Genomic DNA, 17,407 nt, shown 5'->3' on the forward strand with positions numbered 1-17,407 from the left:
ACCTACCCCACACACACCTGGTTTAGCAGGGAACTGAAGGTGTGTGTATACAAATAAATAAAACAAATGGAGGAAAGGGAATTTGATAGCTTCTGATTTATATTCATTACTACGAATTGTAGAAAATTGCTAAGGGAAGCAAAGGGAGAAATCTATGGCCAGCAGAGTTAGGGATAGTAAAAAAAAAAAAAAAGCATTTTTAAAATACATTAGGAACAAAAAGAATCCTAACAATGGAACTGGTCCATTACCAGGTGGAAATGGTAGAATTAGCAATAATAATGCAGAAAAGGCAGAAATGTTGAATAAATATTTGTGTTATCTATTTGGGAAAATAGATTATATAGTCCTATTGTAAGATAATACTCTTTCTATTCCACTAGATCTCAGGAGGATGTTAGCTAATAAAGTTAGACATTTTAAAATCAGCAGGTCCCGATAACCTGCACCCAAGAGTTTTAAAAAAGCTGACTGAGGAGCTCACTGGATCGTTAATGTTGATTTTTTTCAATAAGAGTTGGAAAACCAGGGAAGTTGAGAAGACTGGAAGAAAGCTAATGTTGAGCCAGTATTTTAAAAGGGTAAATGGGTTGACCTGGTTAATTATAGGTCTGTCGGTTTGACATTGATCCTAGGCAAGATAATGGAGAGACTGATACAGGACTCGGTTAATAAAGAATTAAAGGAGGGTAACATAATTAATGCCAATCAGTGTGGGTTTATGGATAATAGATCCCGTCAAACTAACTTGATATCTTTTTTTATGAGATTACAAATTTGGTTGATAAAGGTAATAGTGTTGCTGTAATATATTTATACTTCTGTAAGGTGTTTGACTTGGTACCACATGACTTTTTGATTAAGAAACTAGAACAACATAAAATTACCATTGTACTCATTAAATGGATTAAAAGCTGACTAACTGACAGGTCCCAATGTAATTGTAATCAGGAAATCATCACTGAATAAGTGTGTTCTTAGTGGGGTGCCTCAGGGATCAGTTCTTGGCCCTACATTATTTAATATTTTTATCACTGACCTAGAAGAAAACACAAAAACATCACTGATGAAGTTTGCAGATGACATAAAAACTGGAGGAATGGTAAGTAATGAAGAGGATGGGTCACTGATTCAGAGTCAACTGGATCACTTGGGAAGCTGGGCACAAGAAACAATGGGTTTCAGAGTAGCAGCCGTGTTAGTCTGTATCCACAAAAAGAAAAGGAGTACTTGTGGCACCTTAGAGACTAACCAATTTATTTGAGCATAAGCTTTCGTGAGCTACAGCTCACTTCATCGGATGCATAAAGTGGAAAATACAGTGAAGAGACTTATATACACACAGACCATGCAAAAATGGATGTTTACCATACACATTGTAAGGAGAGTGATCACTTACGATGAGCTATTACCAGCAGGAGAGTGGGATGGGGGGAGAGAAAACCTTTTGAAGTGATAATCAAGGTGGGCCATTTCCAGCACATTTCCAGGAGTTAACAAGAACGTCTGAGGAACAGTGGGGGGGGGCGGGGGGAGGAGGAATAAACAAGGGGAAATAGTTTTACTTTGTATAATGACTCAACCACTCCCAGTCTTTATTCAAGCGTAAGTTAATTGTATCCACAATAAGCATTTTAATAAGGCTAAATGTGAATGTAAATGTATACCTGTGGGAACAAAGAATGTAGGCCATGCTTAGGGGTTGGGGGGACTCTATCCTGAGAAGCACTGATGCTGAAAAAGAATTGGTGGTCATGGTGCATGATCAGCTAAACATGAACTCCCAGTGTGACGCTATGGTCAAAAGTGTTAGTGTGATCCTTGGATGCATACATGGAGATTTCAAGTAAGAGTAGAGATGTTATTTTATCTCTGTATTTGGTATTGGTGTGCCTGTTGCTGGAATACTGTGTCCAGTTCTGGTGTTCACAATTCAAGAAAGATGTTGATGATAAATTGAAGAGGGTTCAGGGAAGAGCCATGAGAATAATTAAAGATGAGAAAACATGCCTTAAAGTGATAAGAATGGCCATACTGGGCCATATCAAAGATCCATCTAGCCCAGTGTCCTGTCTTTCAGTAGTAACCAGTGCCAGACGTTTCAGGGGGAATGACAGAACAAGGCAATTATTAAGTGATCCATCCCCTATTGTCCAGTCCCAGCTTCAGGCAGTAAGAGGCTTAGGGATACCCAGAGCAGGGCAGTGCCCCTGACTGCTGTGGCTAATAGCCATTGATGGACCTATCCTCCATCTTATATAATTTTACGTAACTTATATAATATTTTTGAACCCAGTTGTAGTTTTGGCCTTCACAACATCCTCTGGCAATGAGTTCCATAGGTTGACTGTGTGTGAAGAAGTACTTCCTTTTGTTTGTTTCAAACCTGCTGCCTATTAACATAAAAACCAGGGTCACCCAATTAAATTATGTGAAGGGGTAAATAACACCTCCTTATTCACTTTCTCTACACCATTCATGATTTTATAAACTATCAGATCCCCCCTTAGTTGTCTCTTTTCTACACTGAACAGTCCCAGTCTTTTAACCTCTCCTCATGTGGAAGCTGTTCCATAGCCCTAATCGTTGTTGGCTTTTCTGTATCTTTTCTAATTCTAAAATATATTTTTTGAGATGGAGTGACCAGAACTGCACACAGTATTTCAGGAGTGGGTATACCATGAACTTATATAGTGGTATTCTGATATTTTCTGTCTTATGAGCTATCCCTTTCTAATGGTTCCTAACATTGTTAGTTTTTTTGACTGCTGCTGCACATTTAGCAGATTTTTTTTCAGAGAAGTACCCACAATGACTCTAAGATCTTTCTTGAATGGTAACAGTTAATTTAGACCCCATCCTTTTTGTATATAATTGGATTATGTTTTCCAGTGTGCATTACTTTGCATTTATCAACATTGAATTTAATCTTGCCCAATCACCGAATTTTGTGAGATCGCTTTGTAATGCTTTGCAGTCAGCTTTGGACTTAACTATCTTGAGTAATTTTGTATCATCTGCAAATTTTGTTACCACACTGTTTATCCCTTTTTTTCAGACCATTTATGAATATATTGAACAGCACTGGTCCCAGTACAGATCCCTGAGGCACCTTACCATTTACCTTTCTGCGCTGTGAAAACTGAACATTTATTCCTACCCTTTGTTTCCTATCTTTTTAACCAGTTACTGATGCATTTGAGGATCTTCTCCCATAACTGCTTAGTTTGCTTAAGAGCCTTTGGTATGGCACCTTGTCAAAGGCTTTCTGAAAGTCCAAGTATAAAAAATCCACTTGATCACCCTCATCCACAAGTTGGTTCACACTATCAAAGAATTCTAATAGATTGGTGAGGCATGACTCCACTTCAACATATTTTGTTGATCTATGTGTCTTATAATTCTGGTCTTTACTAGCAATAGACTCAAGGAGCTCAATCTATTAGGCTTAACAAAGAACATTAAGGGGTGACTTGGTTACACTCCATAAGTATCTACATTGGGAACAAATATTTAATAATGGGCTCTTCAATCGAGCAGAGAAAGGTATAACATGAGCCATGGCTGGAAGTTGAAGCTAGAGAAATTCAGACTGGAAAGAAGATGTAAATTTTTAACACTGAGTGTAATTAACAATTTGTATAAATTATCAAGTGTTTATGGTGTATTCTCCATCACTGGCAACTTTTAAATCAAGATGGAATGTTTTTCTAAAAGATATGCTCTAGGAATTATTTTGGGGAAGTTCTGTGTTATACACAGGGTCACCTAGATGACCACAATGGTCCCTTCAGCATTGGAATCTATGAACTCCATTTTTCCCTTCCTTATACAGGTACTATGGAAAATGGCTATAAAAGTGGCTACTTAAGAGACAGAGGTGAGAGTGCCCTTAGGAAGTTCAGGGCTCTATGCCTTGGATCATAGGGCTGCTTGATTTTTTTTTTCTCTAGTTTTTTTTGCTTATGTTAACTGTGATACTGACAGACCAGGTACCAACTCATGCCAAGGCCCCTACGCCTCACTGAACACTGACAAATGTGTAGTTGAATAGCAGTCTGGCTCACCTGTGTGTTAGCATTGTTTAAATAGATGCTAAATTGATAAAAATGTGTTTGGACTGGATGAAACGTTTGTAGGATGCTGCATCTTTTGATCTCACCTATAACATCTGTAGCACATAGTATAAAATTGAGTGTTTGCATTGTAAACCTCTGTAATTGTGTAACTCACCAAACAGGAAGGAAGCATTAATTAGTGTAAAGCGCTAGTCCTGCACACATGAAGGCCCATTGAAACCAAATGAGCCATTCTGAAACATCAAAGTACAAAGACTTTGTTGATTGTCTGCTCTCTCCTTCCTCCATCACCCATGAAGAGGAGACAGACACCAACACTTGTTCCATTAGTTTGATCTGTTGGGGAAGGGAATAAATTAGATCTGTTGGGGAAGGGAATAAAAATGCCTGACCAGAAGGAACTGTATCACTATGCTGCTTGGAATTTGGAGAGGGCATTTCTAAGCATAAGCAAAGGATCCTCAAGCTATGTATCTTGGGTTAGTCCTAAAGGACTTATAGAGCTTGCATATTACTGCAGCTTCTATCACATTTTGGAAGCTAAGACTGCAATTAATTTGTGTGTTTGTATGTTTACTTGCTTTAACCTTGTAAATAGCTCTCATTTCTTAAATGTTTAGGTGGTTTATTATAGGATTGGGTACAAGTGTCTTTGGTTGTGATATATAAGGTTAATCTTGGATTAGTGACTGGTCCTTTGGGACTGGAAGTAACCTGAATATATATACATTTTTTAGTGTAAGGGTGTACCTATCATAAAGGCAGGCTTGCCTGGGTGGCAAGATAGACTGGAATGTCCAAGGTGAATGTCCATGTTAAGGCTATTATAATACGTGAGGAGTTCACCCTTGATACTTGGTTGGTGAAATCTAAGTATGGAACATATCCAGTTTGGGGTTTGTGCTCTGGTTCTTAACAGCCTGCCCTGAAGTTGGCACTCACAGTCGCGAGTCACTCTAGACAGCCTGACATTAACTTGTTTGGGCCTGATTCTCCATTGCCTCGTACCTTGTGTACATAGTCAATTATACTTGCGCAAAGGGAGTGCAGATTAAAGTGGTCCTTCATTCTCCATATGCAGTCAGTCCCTTGTCTGAATGGCCGGCTAGACTGCCAGGTAGTGAGTGGTTTTGTGATGTGGAGAGCTGCCTAACAGGAAACGAACTGTGAATCACTCATTCAATAAAAGCAAATGAAGAGTCATCAAATGGTATAAATTTTAATTCCTACTTACCTGGGCATTCATCTACAGCTGAAGATACCCTGATCCACTGAACCACTCATTTACCTTTAGTATCACTCCTCTCTGACACACACCTACCATATAATATATTTTATGAGTACATTTTCCAGCTGTGGGAATTTTCAATTGAAATAACCTTCACATGGAGGACATTGTTATTAGCAGCACTTCTTATCACTTTATTGTTTAAGTCTCCGAGATGTGAAATTGAAATGGTTTAGCTGTACATAGATATAATTCATTCTAACTATTTTCCTCTCAAAAAGATAGAATGCCTGGGACTGAACACTAAGGTGGTAATTTTTCATTGTATGCTCAGGGATTTAGCTACATGACTTAATAACATTAATTTTCATCTGCAATATTTTAACTAGAAGGGGTGAAATTTCATCTTTTGTAATTAGTTGATGGTAAAAAATGTGCGACAAAACCATCTGGCCTTAGTGTAATGTTGGACTTCAAACTCTTAATAGACAGTTTGATTTCCTCTACTGAATTAGTTTTCTGTTCCCTGGATCAATTCCCTCTCCAAACTAGGCAATACTGTATTGTTAAATTGCTTGTCAATCAGTTCATATCTCACCAATTGAGATTAATAACGAGGTTGGTATGAAAATTTAAGAAGGCTCAGACGACTTGTCATTTATGCTAAGGTCACTTTACACCACTCTGATAGTTAAAGGGGCCTTATAGAAATTGGAACTAAATGCCAGAATGTTGTGAAGTGGCCTTAGTGTAAATGAGAATCTGGTCCCCAGTGTTCAAAGCAACAAGACTCAAAATTGCTGATTATCTGGTTTGCTATGTTTTAAATGAAAAGTGAGATTAGCCCTGATACTTCTGTGTTCTCACAGCTCAGGCATTAGAGTTTACGAAGCCCATTGCTCCAAGCAATCTATGAAACTAAATCAGTGGGCTAAATTCCATTCTCACACTTCAATGGAGCTAATCCAGATTTACACCAGTATAATTAAGAGCAGACTGTGGTCCATTGTTTCTAGTTCAGTTAAAGCACTGTTAGTAATAAAAAGTGTTCCATCATCCCAGAAATATATCTCAAAAGTTTTTCTTGCTATAGGGAAAAAATCAATATAAATACTATAAAGGAAAGTTGATCATCATATGTTACTTAGGGAAATTATGATTAATTTTGTATATGTTAAAATACTATAATGTTACTTAAAATTGTAGTGAATATAGGAATTTAGTGCCATCTATTGTTGAAAAATGTAGAATTATAAGAGTCAACTTTCTACAGGATAGAGCATGAGAATGAAACTAATACTTTACTGAATTTTATTTATTTCAAGTTAAAATACTGTATGTAATTGCATTTTGAAATTCTTATGTGGTTTGTTCTTTGGATCCATTTAATTTTAAATAGTCCCTTTAGAAACTGAAGGATAGGGATTTAAATAGTCAATGCTCTAAGTTATGCAATAAAATATTCATGTTAGATATGCAGTAAATTTTTTGAAAAGTTTGGTGTAAAATCTAAAACGAGTTGAACTTTCATGTTGGTGCTACACTTAGCCTTCTTGATGGATGATTTCAAGGTGATTTATGAAAACTTTTCTGTCTGATTCTTATTTGCAATGAAAGCTGATAGAGGAAAAACAAATCCAAACTCAGGCTTGGCACTACTTAATTTTGGAATTTGGGAAAAATTGCTATACAATATGGGAAACATCAAATCTTTGTGGGGGGAAGTTTTTACGTTGTAAGATAAATTTTTCAAAAATGCGTAAGTGACTTAAAAGTCTAAGTCTCAGCAATAGCCATTGGAACTTTGGCTCCTGAGGCCTGGATCCACAAAGGGACTTGGCATTGCAGTGCTCACTCCTTTTTCTTGCAATTCTATGACGAGAACAAATGGAAAGTTGTGGTTTAGTGTTGTCATCCCTTTTTCACCTGAGTGCATAGTCAAATGTTTGAGGCCTTGTGGTTTGTTTCCATTAGGGTGAGAAATTGATGTTGGAGTCAGATATTTCTTTGATGCAATCCTGTTTATCTAAAATGAACGTACACAAATTCCTGTTTCCCTGAACACCATAGGAATCCAACAGCAGCAGGGCAGCTAAGTTCCCGCTAAGTTGCACGGCTGTGCTGCAGCCTATTAAGCGCCGCTCAGGGCTGCAGCAGGGAGAGATTCCTCTCCCGCAGCATGGACCTGCCGCGACCAGAGGAGAGGTGCCCCAACCCCTGGACCTGCTGCAGCTGAGGGGGAGAGGCACCCCTCCTCCAGCTCCAGCCCCAACCCATCTCCAGCACGGACCTGCCACAGCTGGGGAAGATGCACCCCTCCCACAACCCAGCCCCAGCATGGAAGTGCTGTGGAAGAGGCGCTTATCCTGCAGCCCCAGCCCTGGAGCTACCATGGCGGGGAGAGGCATCTCTCCCTCCCGCACCCCTCCCGGAGCCCTCAGCCCCGCACACCCCAACCCTCTGCCCCAGCCCTGAGCCGCCTCTCACACTCCCAACCCTTCAGCCCCACCACAAAATTTTTGTTATGTGCACCAATATGGAGGTGATTTGTCACATATCACCTCCATATTGGTGCACATGACAAAATTCATTCCGCACATGGGTGGGAAAAATTAGAGGGAACACTGGCGGGCAGTTTCCTTCTTCGCAATTTCTAAGTCTGCGTTTTCATCCAGCCCTGCAGAAAAAGCTCTGTTTTCTCTCTGGATATTCCTACACAGCACCTGTGATGTGTTAACTCTGCTTGAGCTAGTGCCTAAAAATAGCAGTGTGGCTGCGGGTGGCTCGAGCTAGCTGCCCAGCTAAAATTCCATTCAGTGCCCTGGGTACATATTTTGGCAGCTAGCCTGAGCTGCTGCCTGTGCCACCATGGTCACGCTGCTATTTATAGGTGCTAGTGTGCACAGAGCTAGCATGTGCATGTTGACCTGAGCTGGGACCTCCCCACTACTGTGTGGACATATCCTCAAGGTCCTATTTTAAGTGATTCTTTTGCTGTTTCCAGGCTTTCCTGTCTGCTTCTGGCTCACTCAGACACATACACTTCTCTGCAACAAAATATAACCACAGCCTCTTACATTTGCATTCCATCTAATGTGGGGGCAATTCTTCCCATTGTTTTAGCTATCACTAAGCAAAGAGGTATTTTATTGGTCTCTCATTTAGCCTGAATGGAAGATGACCTGAATGCCCAGCAACTTCAAGGAGATTTGTGATTACCCATAGATCAAAGACAAGGTTGTTGGGAGCCACCTAACTTCCAGCATAATGAAAACATCAGTTGTAGCTCTTTCGGGTAGAGTCTCTGTCTTCATGTCTGTACATCACCTACTACAATGGGGGTGACAAGGGAATCTGACTGTGTAGAATACAAACTAATAATAAAATAATGTGTCTGTGCCAATGACTTCTTTAAAGAGTCTTGAAATTTGCTATCCCACTTGAAAACGAAACTTCCAAAGCTTGAAATTTGAAGATATTGGAAGCTGCTGGGTGCTTAGCACTTTTGAAAATCAGAGCACTTAAGGAGCCCAGATAACTTTAGACCACCATTTGAGCTTTGATTAATATGAAGAAATATAAAATATTATAAACATGGAAGAACCAAATTAAAAACAAATCCTTCTCCCAGACAGGAAGGGACACTTAAAAAAAATCCCCTTTGTTTATAAGTAGATCTGATGATTGATTTTCAGTCAGCCAGTATAATATTATGCTGAGGATTGGGTGAAACCTCACTGAAGCTGGTGTGCCTAACAGTTGCCCTTCATTCAGGATAAGGGTAAAAAGCAATTAAGCTCCAGCTGAAACAATAGGAGTCACTGCCCAAAACACAGCCCAAACCAAGACTGGTTAGTAATCTGCGCTGTGGGGGTAGAAGGATTTGACTGAAGGCTAAGCACAGGAGGCTGGATACCATTTGAAGGAGAGGTGCGTGTGTGAGACACAAGCAGCAGAAATACCACAGAAGCACACACCGAAGGCATCAAAGAAGCCACAGACACAGCCAGAGAAACATTTGTAGCTTGATCCTGAGAAAAACCTGAGGGGGGGAGAGAGCTTTTGGGTAAAGGCTGGCGGGAAAGAAGCTTGGAACCATCAGCAAAGAAACCATATCCTGCTGTTTGATTTCTACCGTGTTCAGAGAAACAGAACTTTATGTATATTCTTTAAATAAACAGGATTGTATCAAATACCTGACTCAAACATCGATTTCTTCTCCCAATAGAACCAATCTGCAAGACCCCAAATATTGGCTAAATGCTTGGGTCAAAAGAGGTGACAATATCAAACTTTCCTTTAAAAGGTCTTCAGCCTTTTATCTTTTTGGCTGCAACAGTCTTACCTTTTCCTCCTCGAACTTCTGACCTTCAGGGCAGACAATCCTTTATTAAACAAACTGGGACATGGGGGAACCATGAACAGAAGGGCTCATTTCTGTCGCCTAAAGATTATGTACAAACGGTTACCATATGTATCATATATCCCCATGGTTGAAACCCATCTTTGCAATGATTGTAAAGTTGGGGGTCTCCGTGATTATAGGGGATGTAGCCAGTCAGAGATGGGATAGAACTGTGGCAAACAAGCCAATAATCACCCTGAAAATCCACTGGAAGTTGTTACTCTTCACCGTTATAGCTTTCATCCCCCCCCCGCCCCCCCCCGGGTGGGAAGGAGTAGGGTGAAGCATAACCACGTCACCAATGATAGAACAGTTCATGACTGAGACATGTTGCTGGGGGTGAAATAGGGGGTAGAGGGGTAAGGTGAGAGTTAGTCTGGAGCACAGCGGGGGCAGGGGGCTCTTATTCTGCACAAGTGCAATGAGAATCCTCTGACTTGGATTCTCAGTAGATAAGTAGGATCAATATAGCTTGCAGGCCCCACTCCTACCTTTTCTGTTTGGCCATTAATTCTTCTCTGCAGAGATGATAGTGCTTCATGAAATCTATGTAATGAACTATGTAGCATTCTAAGTAACTTTCCCACTTTCCCCCATGTTCTAAAGCATATGAGGATTACTCCTGGGGGAATTCTGCTTGACTGCGCATGTACAGAATTCATGTTCATTGCAGATTTTTTTAGTTTCCCAGTAGAAAAATGACTTCTGACGGAGAAGCAAAGGGAATCCGCAAGAGCAGTCACGCACCCCTCCCTAGCAGTGTGGGCATGTTGTTTCAGGCCCCCGGAGAAGCCAGAAGAAAGGTAAAGCACTATGTGAGGGGGTGGGTGTGGCTGGGAATGCCTCAGCCAGTGGCTCTTACCCTGTGCCAGGCTCAGTTACTAGTCTGAGCTGGGCTGGGGGAGGATGGGACTTTCTCGTCCCCTGCAAGGAGTGGCTGAGGCTGGGCTAGACCCTCCCCCAGAAACCTTCTCCAGCTGCAGGAAGCTTTGCGGCACGATCCTGCTTCCAGGGATCATCATTCCCATCATTCCTTGGCCATGGGGTGAGGGGTCTCTGTATGGGGAGCTAATCCCCCATCCACCCAACGCTGTGTGTCTGGAGCCCTTTCATACCAAGACCCCCGACCCACTGAGCCTCACCCCCCCACATACACTGAGGATCTCCCACACCTGAACTCTCACCCCACTGAGCCTGACCCCTGCATCTGGAGCCCCCTATACCCCCCACCACCAACACCCATGCACCTAGACCCCTCCTGCCAACCCTCCTCTGCATCTGGACCCCCACCCCTACATCCAGATAATCCCCTGCTGATTTCCCTACACTCAAAGCTCCACCCCCCTGCACCTGCACCACCTTGCTGAGCCCCCTGCACCAGAATGTGCACTCCACTGAGCCCCAACCAGCTGTATCTGGACTCCCACTCCCACAGGCCTCCTGCTGAGCCCCCCACACCCAGACATTCCTTGCCGAGCCTCATTTCCCCGCACCTAGATGCCCCCACACTGCTGAGCCCCTGCGGAGTCTCATTCCCTTGCCCCTGGAGCCCCCAATGAGCCCCTGTGCATCTAGATTCCCCCCTGTACCGGATTCCCCACCAAGTTGCCTGTACCCAGATTGCCCCACACAGAACCCTCCCACCGCACACTTGGATCCCCCCACACTAAGCCCCTCCACACTTGGCTTCTGCTGGGCTGAGCTTGCCTGCCCCACACCTGGATTGGGTGCCAGGACTGGGCATGTGTGCAAGACTCTGTCCCTCTCACTTACTCTGCTTGGTACAGAGGGGTAGGGCCACAGAATGTTTCTGGGTCAGGTCTGGCTCTTGTGCCGTGTCAGGGTCAGGTGCAGCTTCATTGCCAAGTCTGTGTCCTGCAGGAGGGGTAGGGAGGCTGCAGGGTTATCTCCCACCTTTATGCAGCCAGTGGCCTGTGCTCCCCACTGCCATCCTGGAGCCTCCACATTTATTTATTGACAAATAAAATATGCAGAATTTTGCAGAATTTTAAAATATTTTGTGCAGAATTTTTATTTTTTTTGGCACAGAATTCTCTCAGGAGTAGATGATGATATTGCCCTCGTTGTGTAAATGGCAATGAATCTGTGCCATGGTTATACTGCACAGAGCTGAAGATAAGATGTTTTTAAATTGGTACACTATCTGCAAGGTTGTAGAATTTAATCTGCAAGACCAAACTTTAGCAATATTGGGTTTATGTTGTAATGTCATGTGCTGTTTAATACAAATGTTCACAATGGCTGGGATGCAGGTTTCAGGCAAATTACTTTGGTAGAGCCCAAACATAAAGCAAGATTTATATTATTTACACCTTTTTTTTATGGCAGGATAATTGCACTGAAGGTTTGACAAGACAAATAAACAATGTGCATGTCATATACTTTCAGTGTCATATACTTTCAGTGATACTTCATCTTGTTAAGTTTGCAGAATTTATGATATAGCTACTTGTAAATATTTATTAGATATTGTGACATTCCCCAGGACATAATCTGGACTATTGGACAGTTGTGTCCCCTCAATTCTCCAACCTGGGATGCCGTTTACACTGCTTTGCTGTGAGAGCAACCAGTTCTGGTCCTGCTCACACACAGCTTCTAGCATGCTGAATCACTCCCAGCTGACTTCCATGAATGCTCTGGCCAGCACTCATGAATTACATACAGGGCGACACCAGCAATTTCCCAGTCCCAGACCTTCCTCCAGAAATGTGCATATTGTACTGTCCAGCTCTCTGCTGGACACTACAAGCTAATATAAAGTCCATCCTTTCACCAATGTAAAATGATATGCACAAACCTTGTTATCTCAAGCGGAGGTTCCCAAACACTTCCATCCAAACACACTGGTTTAGATAAAACAATAAAATTACTGTAGTTTATTAACTACAGAAAGATAGATTTTAAGTGATTACAAGTAATGAGGCATAAAAGTCAGAATTGGTTGCAAAGAAAATAAAAAATAATATGCAAACCAATACTTAACATAACAAGCAAAAGTTTATAGCAGTCTGGCTGGACTGCTTCAGCCAGGACCTCCTGCCTTAGTTCATTGATGCTTCCTTTGTCTTTCAAACGTTGTGAGTAGAGATGAGGGGAGAGAGGTAATCTGTGTTGTGTGTGTGTGTTCTCTATACTTATACCATTCTCCCCTCTTTGAGGATTATCTCCAGCTGGGGTTCAGGTGACAGCCAGTCTGTTTACCCAGGAAACCTCAGTTCTACTGTCAATACGTAAAGTTCTTGCAATCAGCCTTCTTCCTGCCAAAGAATGGCCGCTTAACCAGGAGATAGTTCAAGATCGTCCATGTGATTATGCTGATACCTGGCCAGGGTGTCATTGTGTCTTTTGTCTCTGAAAAACTAGGTTGGGCCTCTTTACTAACTTTCAGAGTAGCAGCCGTGTTAGTCTGTATTCGCAAAAAGAAAAGGAGTACTTGTGGCATCTTAGAGATTAAAAAATTTATTTGAGCATAAGCTTTCGTGAGCTACAGCTCACTTCATCGGATGCATTCAGTGGAAAATACAGTGTGGAGATTTATAGACACAGAGAACATGAAACAATGGGTGTTACCATACACACTGTATGGAGAAAGAAAAGGAGTACAAGTGGCACCTTAGAGACTAACCAATTTATTTGAGCATAAGCTTTCGTGAGCTACAGCTCACTTCATTGGATGCATGTAAGGAGAGTGATCACTTAAGATGAGCTATTACCAGCAGGAGAGCGGGGCGGGGGGGTGGTGGGGAAGAAAACCTTTTGTAGTGATAATCAAGGTGGGCCATTTCCAGCAGTTGACAAGAACGTCTGAGGAACAGGGGGGTGGGGGGGGGAAATAAACATGGGGAAATAGTTTTACTTTGTGTAATGACCCATCCACTCCCAGTCTCTATTCAAGCCTAAATTAATTGTATCCAGTTTGCAAATTAATTCCAATTCAGCAGTCTCTCGTTGGAGTCTGTTTTTGAGGTTTTTTTGTTGAAGTATTGCCACTTTTAGGTCTGTAGTCAAGTGACTAGAGAGACTGAAGTGTTCTCTAACTGGTTTTTGAATGTTATAATTCTTGACGTCTGATTTGTGTCCATTTATTCTTTTACGTAGGGACTGTCCAGTTTGACCAATGTACATGGCAGAGGGGCATTGCTGGCACATGATGGCATATATCACATTGTAGATGTGCAGGTGAATAACCCTCTGATAGTGTGGCTGATGTGATTAGGCCCTATGATGGTGTCCCCTGAATAGATATGTGGACACAGTTGGCAACAGGCTTTGTTGTAAGGATAGGTTCCTGGGTTAGTGGTTCTGTTGTGTAGCGTGTGGTTGCTGGTGAGTATTTGCTTCAGGCTGGGGGGCTGTCTGTAAGCAAGGAGTGGCCTCTCTCCCAAGATCTGTGAGAGTGATGGGTCGTCCTTCAGGATAGGTTGTAGATCCTTGATGATGCGTTGGAGAGGTTTTAGTTGGGGGCTGAAGGTGACAGCTAGTGGCGTTCTGTTATTTTCTTTGTTGGGCCTGCCCTGTAGTAGGTGACTTCTGGGTACTCTTCTGGCTCTGTCAATCTGTTTTTTCACTTCAGCAGGTGGGTATTGTAGTTGTAAGAATGCTTGATAGAGATCTTGTAGGTGTTTGTCTCTGTCTGAGGGGTTGGAGCAAATGCGGTTGTATTGTAGAGCTTGGCTGTAGACAATGGATCGTGTGGTGTGATCTGGAAGCTGGAGGCATGTAGGTAGGAATAGCGGTCAGTAGGTTTCCGGTATATGGTGGTGTTTATGTGACCATCGCTTATTAGCACCATAGTGTCCAGGAAGTGGATCTCTTGTGTGGACTGGTCCAGGCTGAGGTTGATGGTGGGATGAAATTGTTGAAATCATGGTGGAATTCCTCAAGGGCTTCTTTTCCATGGATCCAGATGACGAAGATGTCATCAATGTAGCGCAAGTAGAGTAGGGGCGTTAGGGGACGAGAGCTGAGGAGGCGTTGTTCTAAGTCAGCCATAAAAATGTTGGCATGCTGTGAGGCCATGCGGGTACCCGTAGCAGTGCCGCTGATTTGAAGGTATAGATTGTCCCCAAATGTGAAATAGTTATGGGTGAGGACAAAGTCACAAAGTTCAGCCACCAGGTTTGCCGTGACATTATCGGGGATACTGTTCCTGACGGCTTGTAGTCCATCTTAGTGTGGAATGTTGGTGTAGAGGGCTTCTACATCCATAGTGGCCAGGATAGTGTTTTCAGGAAGATCACCGATGGATTGCAGTTTCCTCAGGAAGTCAGTGGTGTCTCGAAGATAGCTGGGAGTGCTGGTAGCATAGGGCCTGAGGAGGGAGTCTACATAGCCAGACAATCCTGCTGTCAGGGTGCCAATGCCTGAGATGATGGGGCGCCCAGGATTTCCAGGTTTATGGATCTTGGGTAGCAGATAGAATACCCCAGGTCGGGGTTCCAGGTGTGTGTCTGTGCGGATTTGTTCTTGTGCTTTTTCAGGGAGTTTCTTGAGCAAATGCTGTAGTTTCTTTTGGTAACCCTCAGTGGGATCATAGGGTAATGGCTTGTAGAAAGTGGTGTTGGAGAGCTACCTAGCAGCCTCTTGTTCATATTCCGACCTATTCATGATGACGACAGCACCTCCTTTGTCAGCCTTTTTGATTATGATGTCAGAGTTGTTTCTGAGGCTGTGGATGGCGTTGTGTTCTGCACGGCTGAGGTTATGGGGCAAGTGATGCTGCTTTTCCACAATTTCAGCCCGTGCACGTCGGCGGACGCACTCTATGTATAAGTCCAGTCTGTTGTTTTGACCTTCAGGAGGAGTCCACCCAGAATCCTTCTTTTTGTAGTCTTGGTAGGAAGGTCTCTGTGGGTTAGTATGTTGTTCAGAGCTCAGTGTTGGAAATAGTCCTTGAGTCGGAGATGTCTAAAATAGGATTCTAGGTCACCACAGAACTGTACTATGTTCATGGGGATGGAGGGGCAGAAGGAGAGGCTGAGAAGTAATAGATCAGCAGAGGGCAATATGATGAATATGCTACGGTTAAATCTGCTGATGCTCTTTTCTTCAACAACATAAATTGAGTCCTGGTATGGAGAGCATGTTAACAAGGACTGTTTCAGGACAAAGACTGGTGACCCAACACTCCAGAGACCCCATGAAGTGGTAAAGAGTCCAATATGATGGAGCAACCATCTTATCTTCTGCAGTGAATCAAAAAAGTAAAAACAAGTAATTCCAATTTCTTTGGTATCAACTTGCAGACTCAAATAACAGATCAGTAAACACAATGTACCATATAAAGAAAGAGTGACTCCTGTAAAAATGCTATTGAGTTAGTTTAAGCAACTGTACGTTTGGGACCTGATCTTGCAACTGGATCCATTCACATGCGCCTCTGCCCACGCAAAGTCCCATTTTCCCTGTCTAAATAGGCATAAAGGTGTGTGTTTTTAATCAAGTTACCTCAACTGAGTTAACTCAACTAAAATCACCCTTATCACCTGTGCAGACACAGTTTAGCACATTTTAGATAGTTTGAGCTGCTGCTGCTTCTTTCATATGGCAACTTGAAAAGCAACATTAAAAGTCAATGTCCAAATTTCTCATCCACTCTATGGCTTTCCGGTGACATGGAATGAATCAAGGCTGTCCCTCCACAGAAGGATCATAGAGAATTCCCAGATGTTTCATGATTTGGATGTTTTCTCTTCATTCACATATTGGTCTGTCCTTCATTTTTCATTTGTGTAGTAGGCAATTGCAATGCCTGAGTGAGGTTCTGATGTGGTTCGGTGTGATCCATATCTTATATGGCATGGTGAAGTCAGGTGGTTGATCTGTAGGATCTGTGATCAGTTCTTGATTTTTGGCCCTGCTGTTCTCCACAGCCTCCACCACTTAAGTTTTGGTGACAGTCCTGAGGTTTTAAGAGCTTTGGCCACTTTCCAGAAGAGGTGTCTAGATTTAAGGCCGCATCTCAGTGGAGGTTGGAGATCTTTATACATTATTGGGTTAATTATTGCATAGTCATATTCTTGTATTATATCGCTTATCTTCAGAGGGATAGTGGTAAGATATGAGTGAGGATGGTGAGCCAGACTGTCAGTGTTGACTTCAATGCTCCTGTGACATTTTTCATAGCAGTGTCCAATTGCATGTTGACTAGTTTCATATGTTCTCTACCTGCCCATACTGACATGTAATATTCAGTTCCTGATAAGACGAGGACCAAGGTGAGCATCTGGTCCCAGATAGTTTTGTGGTAACCTTAATCTTGATGGCTGTTTTCATCAGATGGTGGTGGTGCCTGATGCTGTGACCCAGAACCATGATGAAATATTTTGAATAATCATCAAGCCTAAGTTTAGTGTCACAGAAGGGTCTATTCAGGTGTGTTGGTTGCTCAGGTGAAACATGAAGGTGTGTGTGTCTTTGTGTGTGTGTGTGTTTTTAAGGGATTGATTGGAGTTGCAATAACCAACAGTATTCCTCCAATTTTTCAAATCTTCTAGGAGGTTGCATTCTGCTTCGGTGAAGTCCTCGCTTTCATGGAAAGTGTGAGATCATCTGTATATCCAAATTTCCATGACTCGACTGATGGGATGTCACTGATATAAATATTAAAGACTATGGTGCCAGGACAGATCCGTGTGGGAGCCTGTTTATTAAATGTGGACTGCAGGTCTG

Source organism: Chelonia mydas, chromosome 1, assembly GCF_015237465.2.
Source record: "Chelonia mydas isolate rCheMyd1 chromosome 1, rCheMyd1.pri.v2, whole genome shotgun sequence".
Lineage (NCBI taxonomy): Eukaryota > Metazoa > Chordata > Testudines > Cheloniidae > Chelonia > Chelonia mydas.